At 33.2% G+C, this 13,356-nt stretch overlaps 1 protein-coding gene across 2 annotated transcripts in view; it reads right to left on the bottom strand.

Moving 5' to 3' along the window:
- The window catches only part of LOC128207922 (inactive tyrosine-protein kinase 7-like), a 97,307-nt gene that overhangs the window by 32,017 nt on the left and 51,934 nt on the right, over window positions 1-13,356 (bottom strand). The window lies entirely within an intron of this gene.

The raw sequence follows: 13,356 nt of genomic DNA, 5'->3' as shown, positions 1-13,356 counted from the left end.
ATGTAAAAGTGTTATTTTCATCATTGGGGAAAAGCTTTAACCCTAATAAGCCACTATGTATTTAATGCCTAATATGGCTTATCAGTGATCTACAAATAAAAACACAAACTAACAATTTTTTATATATATATATATATATATATATATATATATATATGTATATATTTTAAATATAGTTAACTGACTGACCATAAAAAGTAGGGATGGCGCCTATTTTGTAGGTAGAGTCGCCTAACCAAAACCAGAAGGTTTTTTAGTGTTTTTTTCAGACCTTTGTAATTACTTCCATTATAACGTCTTTTATGAACGAGTTCTTGGATTAGGATAAATGAAGTCCTTTCAAAGCTTAAATGATGATTAATAAACACGATCGAATTATAAGATAAATGTATTTCTTTATGCCATGTATTAAAGATTTGAAAAATATGTAAATAAACGAGCAAGGTAAAAATTTAAGCAGAATATATCTAATTCCTCTAAACAGATTAATGTGTTCTGAACATGCAACCTATCATTAATTTCACATTTATCAACGGGCGAGAATAATATAACAAAAGAAGATGGAAAAAGCCGACTACTTTAATGGAAAATGTCAGGTACTGTGGCCGTATTGTTTAAATGCTCTAGCGTGTATTTTTGATTGCATGATGTTGGTCCTTATGACAGCTAATCATTCTAATATGTCGAAGGTCCATGCTGGTTTCCAGTAAATTTACTTATATGGATTTATTTCGCACTTTCTTTATACAGAAAGCATTAATCTGGACCACATACATGCCGTTAAACAGACCTCCATGGAAGTTGTATGTTGGTATTACATTTATCAACTATAAACTTCTCAATAAAATCTTAACAACAATTTTCAATACTTTTTCAATAAAGCCATCTTTGACACCCTTGCTTTCAAAATACGCCCAAACCCAGTATATTGCCCATCAGATATCTCCTCATAATGCACCCCAGCCAATTTCCCCCACTCCTATTGCTAGCCCTTCCCCATTACAAATACTTTTACACAATCATATACACATGCACCAATAATTTGGCCACTTTAATTAAAGGGACTGTACTCCGTATGATGAAATAGCAAAAAAAAAGAAAATTGTCGAAAACTGACATAAACTTGGTATCGATGTGTACAATGCATTGAAACTTACTAACTGAAGTACCATATAGTTTCCAATTAATTTATTTTTCGCAGTTTTTTCATATTTTTCCATTAAAAAAATATTACTAGGTATGTCTACCTAGTAGAATTCATTCCTTATGCGTGATTGGCTAGTCGATGTTATCACGTGTTTTTACCAAGTTAGGTATATAGCTTATATATTCCAACCATTTAGGATTAGCCTTCTTAGCACAGTGGATACAACACTGGACTGCAATTTTGGCGACACTAGTTCGAACCCGGTCTCCGACTCGATTTTTTTTTTTTACATTTTTGTATTTTTTTTACAATTATGATATCAAAGAGTAAAACATTTCATTAAATAATTGTCCTGAGATTCGTTACAGAAAAAAACTTTTTTTGGTGCCAACCTGGTGTACAGTCCCTTTAACTATTCAAAACTCTTTTTAAATTTGATTAATTTAGCTACCAACAGTATTCAATTCTGCAAACAAAACCCAACTGAATGATGCTCAAGTTTTGAAATGTATTTCCCTGGGGAAGAAATGATAGGGATGATTTAGAGAGAAAACGATGTGATCTACTGTTGTGCTAAACAATAACTCAACATAAATGTTTGTGAATAAATGTTTCTTTTCATGATAAATATGCTTTCAATGATCTCTAATGACCTCACACATTTTATGTTCATAGAAGATGTAAGAAAAAGAAAATGAATAAGTAATTTGCTGATAAGCCCTCATTAATGCCAATCAGGAGTTCATTCAGGTAATAATTACCAATTACTTCACATTATGAAAGATATTAAGACAATTCCTACTTAATGATAAGTACATAAGTGCAGGGGATAATATGCTTTGTATCATTTCTAGAGATCCTTTGCACTATTATAAGATGCAAAACTACAAACTTAAGTTTACGAAATTGAGTTCATTTTTTTTTTCTTTTAGCTCAACTCTGATGATGTCATAGCTGAAATGAAACACTTTTGAGTCTGATTCCTGGATGGAAACCAATACTGGCATATCCTTTATGGGAGGCTTTAAGAATGTTCCCTTGTGGGGATCAACCCTCAACCCTTTTAGTAATCGAAGAACACCTGAACCACTGGACCTCTCTTACACTCGTTACAAATAATAAATATAAGCCCACCTGGGCTTCTAAAATTTTGAAATCTCAATCGGTCGAGTGATCATCATAATGGAACAAAGGAGCTGGTCATGTTGGTCTGAGGGTTATCATGGACTTATATTGACATATATTGGGGTATTTAGGGATGAATTTAGTAAGTGACAAACATGGTTTGTGTATTACAATGTTTTGGACAAGAATTATTAAAAAATGAATAATTGTTTAGCCATTTTCTGTTAATAATTTTTGGTTTGGAGTGGTCAAAATCAGTCCAGACTGGCAAATTGTCGGTTTTTAGAATCCCTGCATATAGATATAGAAAAACAAATGAATGTTCAAATTTTTAGATACAAAATGTGCTCAGTTACAATGGAAGTTACCTTGTAGGATTATGCACCTAATCTTGCCTTCATCTTTCTTTATCTCAGACTTATATTATGTCATGTTATGACTAATCCCTATCTTTGAAGTCTGATGAAAACCAGCACCTTTGCACCATCCTAAAACAAACCAGTCTTAGTTATGTGTTAATCATAAATGCACTGTCAAAAAAACTGCGGGCTTAGTTCCGGAGTGGCAAAAATTGTTATAAATGGCTTCGAAAGTTGTCGCTAGCATTGTGGGATTTGAAAAGTCAAGTGCATTATCTTGTTTGCTTTGTTAAAAATATGCATTTATCATTCTTACAAGATCTTGAACTATTTAGAGATTATCTGCCCTATCAAACTTTGACATATTGGATTGTCACAGAGTTTGTTTAGCGTCAATCTGATCAATAAGCATTCAGGGAAACATGTATCCAAAAAAGTATTTCACGTATGTAAGAATTTGTACACTTATTGTGTCACTAGGTTTTGTTTTAAGACAACAGACCATGATGTCAATGGCTCTCGGTCTAAATCTATATTGAGTTATTGACATGCACTATATAAACCGTTGGTCACTTTTTGTGCTCAGACCATAGGTCACTGCTTCTTGTTTTAGACCATAGTTACCTGGTCACTGGTTCTTGTCCTTGGTTCTTGTCCTTAGACCATTGGTTTTAAGTAGACCATTGGTCATTGGTCTTTGTTCTTAGACCCTTGGTCATTGGTTTGAAGTAGACCATTGGTCATTGGTCTCTGTTCTTAGACCATTGGTCATTGGTTTTAAAATTAAACCATTGGTCATTGGTTTTTGTTCTTAGACCATTGGTTTCTATTCTTAGACCATTGGTCATTGGTTTCTATTCTTAGACCATTGGTTTTGGTTCTTAGATCATTGGTCATTTGTTTCTATTCTTAGACCATTGGGTTTTGTTCTTAGACCAGTGGTCATTGGTTTCTATTCTTAGACCATTGGTTTTGGTTCTTAGACCATTGGTCATTGGTTTTAAAATTAAACCATTGGTCATTGGTTTTTGTTCTTAGACCATTGGTCATTGGTTTCTATTCTTAGACCATTGGCCATTGGTTTCTATTCTTAGACCATTGGTTTCTATTCTTAGACCATTGGCCATTGGTTTCTATTCTTAGACCATTGGTTTTTGTTCTTAGAACATTGGTCATTGGTTTCTATTCTTAGACCATTGGTCATTGGTTTTAAAATTAAACCATTGGTCATTGTTTTTTTGTTCTTAGACCATTGGTCATTGGTTTCTATTCTTAGACCATTGGTTTTTGTTCTTAGACCATTGGTCATTGGTTTCTATTCTAAGACCATTGGTCATTGGTTTCTATTCTTAGACCATTGGTTTTTGTTCTTAGACCATTGGTCATTGGTTTCTATTCTTAGACCATTGGTTTTTGTTCTTAGACCATTGGTCATTGGTTTCTATTCTTAGACCATTGGTTTTGGTTCTTAGACCATTGGTCATTGGTTTCTATTATTAGACCATTGGTTTTTGTTCTTAGACCATTGGTCATTGGTTTCTATTCTTAGACCATTGGTTTTGGTTCTTAGACCATTGGTCATTGGTTTTAAAATTAAACCATTGGTCATTGGTTTTTGTTCTTAGACCATTGGTCATTGGTTTCTATTCTTAGACCATTGGCCATTGGTTTCTATTCTTAGACCATTGGTTTCTATTCTTAGACCATTGGTCATTGGTTTCTATTCTTAGACCATTGGTTTTTGTTCTTAGACCATTGGTCATTGGTTTCTATTCTTAGACCATTGGTCATTGGTTTTAAAATTAAACCATTGGTCATTGTTTTTTTGTTCTTAGACCATTGGTCATTGGTTTCTATTCTTAGACCATTGGTTTTTGTTCTTAGACCATTGGTCATTGGTTTCTATTCTTAGACCATTGGTCATTGGTTTCTATTCTTAGACCATTGGTTTTTGTTCTTAGACCATTGGTCATTGGTTTCTATTCTTAGACCATTGGTTTTTGTTCTTAGACCATTGGTCATTGGTTTCTATTCTTAGACCATTGGTTTTGGTTCTTAGACCAGTGGTCATTGGTTTCTATTCTTAGACCATTGGTTTTTGTTCTTAGACCATTGGTCATTGGTTTCTATTCTTAGACCATTGGTTTTGGTTCTTAGACCAGTGTTCATTGAGTCTTGTCCTTAGACCATTGGTCATTGTTTTTTGCCCTTAGACCATTGGTCATTGGCTTTGGTTCTTAGACCATTGGTCATAGGTTTTTGTTCTTAGACCATTGGTCATTGGTTTCTGTTCTTAGACCATTGGTCATAGGTTTTTGTTCTTAGACCTTCTTTGGCCATTGAGTCTTGTCCTTAGACCATTGGTCATTGTTTTTTGTCCTTAGACCATTGGTCATTGTTTTTTGTCCTTAGACCATTGGTTTTGTTCTTAGACCATTGGTCTTGGTATTTGTTTTTAGACCATTGGTCATTGGTTTTGTTCTTAGACCATCTTACCAATTCTCAGTACGATTCCATGTTCATCACTGTTGTTCCTTAGCCTAAGGTTTCTTAGTCTTACAGAGTACAGACCAAGCAGTAAAGTCTATGGTATCTTACAACTCTGGAATCATAAGTCTTTGTAAACTGAAAAAATGTTGAAATTGCATCCGGATACTGGGAAAAAATGCTTTAAAAATAATAATCAGAGCACATAATTCCAGATCTAGGACATAATAAACTATCTTTTCTGAAATCATTTTAAAAACAGCATTTATCACAATACAGACTGCATTTGTGTCATCTCTGAGCTGCTAATGATAATACATTGCCTAATATCTGGTTATTATCAGAAGAAAGTTCATTTGTATGTCTCAGAATGCCAGACAACGTTCATTGGGGCACGGGATTTATCTTGGACAGTAAATAATCTCCCTGGAAAAAAATATGCACCGAGGGGTCATGGTAAAAAATAATGTACTCAAATAAATTATTTTTGTTTTCAAGTTTGATATATTTTGTTTTGATGTTTTGTGTTTTGTATGATATTTTTTAGTATTTTACCCATTTTGATCCTGGAAATATAGCTCTTTTACTTTATGCATTATAACCTGACATATATATAAATATTATTGCATCTTGTCGATATCAATATTATCTTAAGTTAACAAGTAAAAGAATTGAAGAAAAAAATAAATGTTTACAGACAAAATTATAAAGGAATTTCTTTGCATTTTTACAAGAAAATTACAGTCAGGGTGTTGGTAGAAAAAATGAACACACCTAATTAGCAGATAGCAAAAACAGCTCTAAAATGCAATTAAAATGCATTATAAAACCACAGTACGAAATAAGAACTGTCAGTAACAGGACCGTTATATTGTTTTTACCATTCTGTGCATTTTAAGGTGATTATTTTTCATGTCAAACAAATTAGTGTTAACATTTTCATAATGCGAAATTCTAAGAAATTATGTAAGGAGTACTGCTTTGAAATGAACGCTCACATTTCCAGCCCATTCAACATCGTAACTTTTTTTGTATGATAGTGAATTCCACAAGAAAATATGCATTAAAGTTCAACATGACTTAAAGGGACTAGAAACCAGATGATACAATTGCAAAAAAAGAAGAAAATTGTCAAAAACTTGCATAAAATTGATATCGTTGTGTACACATATTGTTTCTTATTTACTAATGTACCACATCGCTTATGCATGATTAATGTATTTTTCACAGCTTTTGGGAATTTTCATATCTTTGTGTACAACGCATTGTTTTTTACTTACTAATGTTTTAAATCGCTTTATTGACACATGTATCTTTCTCAGTTTTTGAGAATTTTTCCAATTTGAAATTTACTTGCTTCGTCTACCATGTAAATACCAGTAAATATAAAAAAAGCGTAGGTATATGTATCTGTACTAATCACATGACTGCCACATGATAAATATACACACTATAAACTGGAAAACCATAATGAGCTAATTTTAAACGGGTAAACTCAGCTTAGACAGCGACAAAATGTTCTTTTAATCATGTAAAAAGATGTATTAGTGTCCTCATACTAGCTGGCATTTACAATTCTAAGCTTGTTTTGAGGAAATACTGTATTTTACGATTTTGGGACCATCTGGTGTCTAGTCCCTTTAATACATGCATTCTGTGGAAGGCACATATATCTTAGAGACTCAAATGATTCTCATCTTATAAATGAATTAATAATTAAGTATATATTCTTGATTGTTGAAATTCTTAACAAAAATGAGAGAAATGGCAAGATCGGTTTTGACCATTTCTTTTCCATAAACATTTTTTACTTAATAATTGCTAAATTTAAAATAACCCTTAATAAAATATTCCATTCAAACAGATGTGCAAAAAAATAGATAACATTCACCAGAGAAATATTATAAATATTTTATCTGGCTCTGAAAATATTTTCAAACACCTTGGGAATAAAACAGTAATAAAGTTAACAATCTGTAACAGTCATCTTAAAAGAAGAAAGCTCCACTCATTTTTAATTACACAAAAAGTAACTGTTGTTCATCAATAAATATTCCCCTTAATAAATTTACAATACATTGCATTTTTTGAGAAAAAAATGTTCTGATGCTACAGAGATAGTGGATAATTAAAAAACAAACTGATTATGATTTCATGATTCAGGACAATACATTTGAAAAGTGAACTTTTCTATTGCTTCCGCTCTGCTGCTAACCAACTGTTACATTTTGTTTTCCAGATGGTATTGTGTTTCCCCTTTGCTATTGTTAGCCAAAACATTTTTTGGCTCCCTTTATATTATTGGTTCTCTACTGCTTTTGTTTACTCTCCTATTTGCTTTCCTGTTTGCTTTCCTGTTCACTATTGTTAACATCTCTGTTTGATATTGTTAGCTCCCCTGTTTGATATTGCTAGCTCCCCTGTTTGCTATTGTTAGCTCTTGTTTGCTATTGTAAGCTCCCCTTTTGGCTATTGTTAGCTCCCCTGGTTGCTTAAGTAAGGTACCATGTTCAATATTGTTAGCTCCCCTGGTTGATATTGTTTGCTTCCCCGTTTGCTATTGTTAGCTCCCCTGTTTGATAGTGTTAGCTCCCCTGGTTTGCTAAAGTTAGCCCCCATGTTTGATATTGTTAGGTCCCCTGTTTGCTATTTTAGCTCCCCTGGTTTGCTATAGTTAGCTCCCCTGTTTGTTATCATAAGCTCCCCTGTCTGCTCCCCCATTTGATATTAGTTCCCCTGTTTGCTGACCTGTTCGATACTCTTAGTGCCCCTGGTTGCTATTGTGTGCTCCTCGGTGTGATATTATTAGCTCCCCTGTTTGCTATTGTTTGCTCCCCTGTTTGACATTATTAGCTCCCCTGTTTGCTCTTGTTTGCTCCCCTGTTTGATGTGATTAGCTCTCCTGTTTGCTATTGTTTGCTCTCCTGTTTGATATGATTAGCTCCCCTGATTGCTATTGTTTGCTCCCCTTTTTGCTATTGTTTGCTCCCCTGGTTGCAATTGTTAGCTCCCCTGTTTGCTATTGTTAGCTCCCATGGTTGCAATAGTTAGCTCCCCTCTTTGCTATTGTTAGCTCCCAAGTTGCAATTGTTAGGTCCCCTGTTTGCTATTGTTAGCTCCCATGGTTGCAATCGTTAGCTCGCTTGTGTTTTTGATAGTACCACTCTTCTGATGCTATTGAATCAAATGATGTTTTACTTAAGTGAACGCTTATGCAATTTTATATATGTTACATATACTGGTCATATGACAGTGTTTGAATAGAAACAATTGCACCTTATGAATTGTGTTCCATTATGAAGTTTAATATCAAAGAACTTGTAACATGCAACGAACAAATACCTTATCCTGATGCCAACACAAATGTGTGAGCAATGAACATTTTACGATTCCATTAAAACCATAAAAAATCAGTTTAAAACTACTTTATCTACTATTAGAACGTGAACAGCTCCATGTTTACTAATAATCTACCTAAAGATCATTGACATAAGCCAAAAATTCTTCGCAAAATTAGTAAATTGGTGAAAAAGCCTGCCCAGCGTGGGAGGCATAAAGACCACTAAAATGGCATTGAGACTCCGTGGCAATCCAATAAAACCTGTTAAAACCAATAAGCAACTTTAAGATCTGTTTTCAGTTCCTTGGGGTGAAACAGTGAAACAGTGTCAGCCTAAAGCTGTCTTTATTTCAGAGTAATTAGCACACTTCTACATGGATTTGGATCTTAATGGAACACATTTTGCATCTATTTTTGCTACGAACTTCAATATCAGAAAAAATCTAGCATTTTTTCTGAATGAAGTTGAATTATTTGGAAAATAGTTTTTGAAATATTATAAAACTAGAGAACTGCTGAGGGAACTTCAATGCTTGTTTATTGTTTTTTCAGTGAAACAAAGTGGGAAATACAGGACATTTATTTAGGCCAGAGTTATGGGTCTTTTTTGTGCCTTTTTTATGAGGCTTTCAATACAGATGTGTGTTTTGTTTCTGGCAACAAGTTTTCTAAGCTCCATCTAAATATCTTGGAAGGATTTTTGAGAGATATGGCCAAGGTTGAAGTTTTTGCACAACATCTGCATTAACACCAAGAATATCCCAATACCAAATCTTTTTTCTTCGAAAAGTCAAGATGAGCTAAAAATAAAAAATTGAATTTGCCTTCCCTTGTTACATCACAAGAGTATGGCAAGAGGATGCCAGTGCTCATCTTTTATTCTTTTATAGACAGAGTGATTGGGTGTTCACAGCACAAGCATAGTGTAAAAATTGAAGTGACTGTATACCAAGTTTCATGAACAAATTTTGAATGGTTTCATCTGAGTTTGAAGGGCTTAAAGGTTAAGATTTTTTGAACATATAAGTCAAAATGACAATATAAATTCACCTGCCAAAGACACAAATAATAACAAAGTATACACCTTCAGGGGGTGGGGGGGAGATATATGTAAATGATGAGCTCTCTTGGTTTTAACAACAACTGCAGCTACTCCAACCCAACCACCCGCCCCTGACATTAATCAAATACAATAAAACAACATACAAAAATAAGACAATAGTGCCATGAAAATTCATCAATAATGGCGAAAGTAATTAGTTCCTAATCTTGTCACAATCTTGACTCCTCATCAAGCGTTTGCATCAACCAAAGATCTTCTGCCATAACAAGTTGATATATCCTCTCGGCAGAAAAAAATAATCATTTTCACCAGTGTGGTAAAACAATCATTTTCGTTGTTTGATAAATATCTAAATAGGCTAAAAGTGAATCAACAGGCCTTTGGGGTTGGTGAATTGTCAGAGAATTGGTAAAACATTGTGCAGCATTTACAATTATCTTGTAGATGGTGTCTGAAGTTGTCTTAAATGTCCCAAGGGTTGAAGAATTCATCAGAGTTTTATCATTTCTCAGAATTTTGGAGTTTTCTCTAATAAAAGACACTTTATGTTTGAAGTATCACTGTAATAGCTGAGTGCTATGATAGGAAGTAAATTAGACTGGCGCTTCATTGTTGCATAAATTGTATAAGAAATAAGTGACCATTATAGAAATATGCATCTCATTTGACCATTGACATTGTACCATTTTTATTTGTATCTTTTCTTCAAAAGTTATTTCGATTTTTTAATTTATAAAAAAAAATGGGCGTGACCTCGGGGAAGGGTTTGCCAGATGAGGCTTTTCGGGACAAACATACTCCATTTTTAGCTGCATTATTAATTTCCTTTTTAAATAATTTTCAAATTTGCTGATTACTCATATTGAAAAATTCAAATATATTAATGTATAAAAGAACGTTATACTTTAATTTGTATGAAAAAATATAATGATGGGATTTAATCAACAACTGTGGAAAATGTTTGATCTTGTGTTTTACTCCTGCTTGTATTCAAATTTGTAAATTTAGAAACAGCTCTTTGATTTTTAAAAAAATTACAGTAGCTAAAACCTTTGATAATGCAGTCAATTTTAATTGCTTTGGAAAAAAACTATAAAAAACATTTGAAGAAGCCAGTATTTTTAATTACATGCATTCATAATTCATTAAATAAAAGCCTTTTTCGAGTATTATATGATATTGGTTTAACTCTTGAAACAAATTTTATGCCAGAGAAGCAATTTTCAATCCCTCTATGATAGCAAATACTTGGCAACACATATAAAGTGGGAAATAATTGGTTTTTGCTGCAGAACGGCAATTCTGCCAATTCCTACACATTTTCAGATAAAACTTGGAATCAAAACTCAATGAGTTTTTCATTACATCATTAACAAAAAACTTGGCTTTAGATTGCATTTTTAATTTAAGATATTCCTGACTTAAACCTATAATAGAAATTATTTTTTTGTAATTGTTATTTTCAATACTTAATTTTGCATTATATACAATAAATTTATGTTTTACTGTTTTTTTATTGTTTTTCATAAAAAAATTAAAAAAATGAATACTTAATAAAAAAAAAATGTTATACAATTCATTTTAATTCATTTTGCACATATTATAATTATCCTTGGTTTAATTTAACTGTGTATGGAGACTTAATATCTTATACAGGGATGTGATTGACCTGGCAGCTGGAGGGCTGAACCCATTTCAGCCATGGGTTCTTGTGGCGCTCTTGGGATCAAAAGCACACTGCCATAGAAGAGAACTGACATTTTAGAAGCTCTTTTGAGGGCTCCCCTGACTTAAAATTTGAAGCAAACTTGAATATCACCTCTAACAACCAAAAACAACCAAAAGCATTTTTTTATCAGCTTAAAAAAAAATCTTTTTTGGGTGGTGGGGGCTCTTCCTTGGGCCATAAGAACCCCATAATTCCGCGAATCCACAGACAAATCACATCCCTGATATACCATGTGTGACAAGTGCTAGACAAGTCCATGTACAGATGCCGAAATGAGTTAGTGGCCTTCCCGTACATGTGCGTATTGTCTTGCAGAACATGTTTACTATATCTAATTAAATTATCTTGAAATCCTTTTGAGTTCTGGCCAAGGTAAAAGTTTTGGCACTATGATGCACACGCCAACGCACACGTCAACGCACTCGCCAACGCAGCCACCAACATTGATGACCTCGGGTTATGGCCATGAACTTTTACTTAGCGTATATCAACAACAAACAGACGAGCTATTAAATTGCCTTTCAAACTACGTAGTTTGATCCTGTAATCTTAAATTAAACCATTCTAAAGTTTTTTCTACAATTGTCTGTATAATTCAATGATCATGAATTTTTATTTGATAATTGTGCTGCTCATGAAAATTTAAAACCTTCAAACAGGCTGAAACTTATATAAATAAAACAACTTTAAATTTGAAGCAAACATGTGCCTGATTTAACGATGATATAAACTATATTAATCAAAACCATTGGCACGTTATTAATATTCTGATACATTTAGATTCTGTTTTCCTCCAATACTGTGAAACCAGACGCCAATTAAACTCTTGGAGAAGTCGTTGACGTAATTTGGTTTGAAGATTTTTTTTAGACTGGAATTCTGGTAGAATGTTCAAATTTTACATAAACTTGTTTATAAAGTGAGATGTGTTTTACATTAAGCATATTATTATTGTTTTCCATATGTATACTTATATTTTGGAAATTTATATTCGACAAGGCTCTGGTCTGAATATAGGTGTTTTTCACACAAAATTGAAAATTATGAAAAAAATGAATTTTATCCAAAATAATGGAACACATATGCTTAATTTTATGTTTGGAAAGTCAATGAATTAGAATGCATCTTGAACTGATATGGATTTTTGTCCAAATACATGGAGCAAAATGAGCACTGCCATGACGACAATTGTCATAAGGTTATTCCTGCGCACTAAAACTGTGATGAAGATAACAATCAAACAAGGGGCATAACTCTCAATACAAAAGCCAGAGTTATAGGCCTTGGTACGCATGTGTCTATTGTCTCTGGCATCGTGTGACCCAGATTCAAATAACTTGAACAATTTTGAATTATATGAGCTATACAATTCAAGTTTGTTTATATGCTGATTACATTGACTCAGTTGCCGAGGACAACAGCACTCAGGTTATGACAAAACCTCAGTTTTTCTTGGTCTAAAAACTGAAAAACTTGTCTGCTTTATAAGGTTTGATAGCAATATTATTCATTTTGAATACAGTTATATATTCTAGCACACATGCAATAAAGTGATCGGAAGTGAACATCTGTGGGAGAATGTCTGTCACATTCAAGAAACATTCATTTCTTATATCATTCACATATTTGAATACAATATTATAACATAATCATGCAATAAAGAGACTGGAAGTGAATGTCTGTGGGGGAATGTCTGTAAGGCCCAAGACATGTTCATTTGTTTTTTGTTTATTATAGAAGAATTTATCGCATTTGTTCTTGCATTTATGTTGTATGCATGCAGTAGGGCACGCGAGCAAATTCCATGAATCCGGCTAGTGTTTCTTGGTCATTTGCTCGCTTGCCATACTGCCTTCATATAGCATAAACCCAAACACAAATACGATCAAAGTACTAATATTTTCATTTAATTTTTTTTTTTCCATTACCATTAAAAACTAGCAGAATCTGCTGTACTTGAATATTTGTTCTTAAAGAAGTGTACCCAACAACATACGTTTCTATAAAAGAATAGCTGATTTTTCTAACTATGGATATCATTGGTTGAATGATGTCACACTAATCCAATTGGAGCCATGTTATACAATATGAACGTAAAGTTTTATT

The sequence above is a fragment of the Mya arenaria genome, chromosome 11 (assembly GCF_026914265.1).
Source record: "Mya arenaria isolate MELC-2E11 chromosome 11, ASM2691426v1".
Taxonomy (NCBI): Eukaryota; Metazoa; Mollusca; class Bivalvia; order Myida; family Myidae; genus Mya; species Mya arenaria.
The sequence above is the reverse complement of the archived record's forward strand: the minus strand, read 5'-3'. Positions and strand labels throughout refer to the sequence as shown.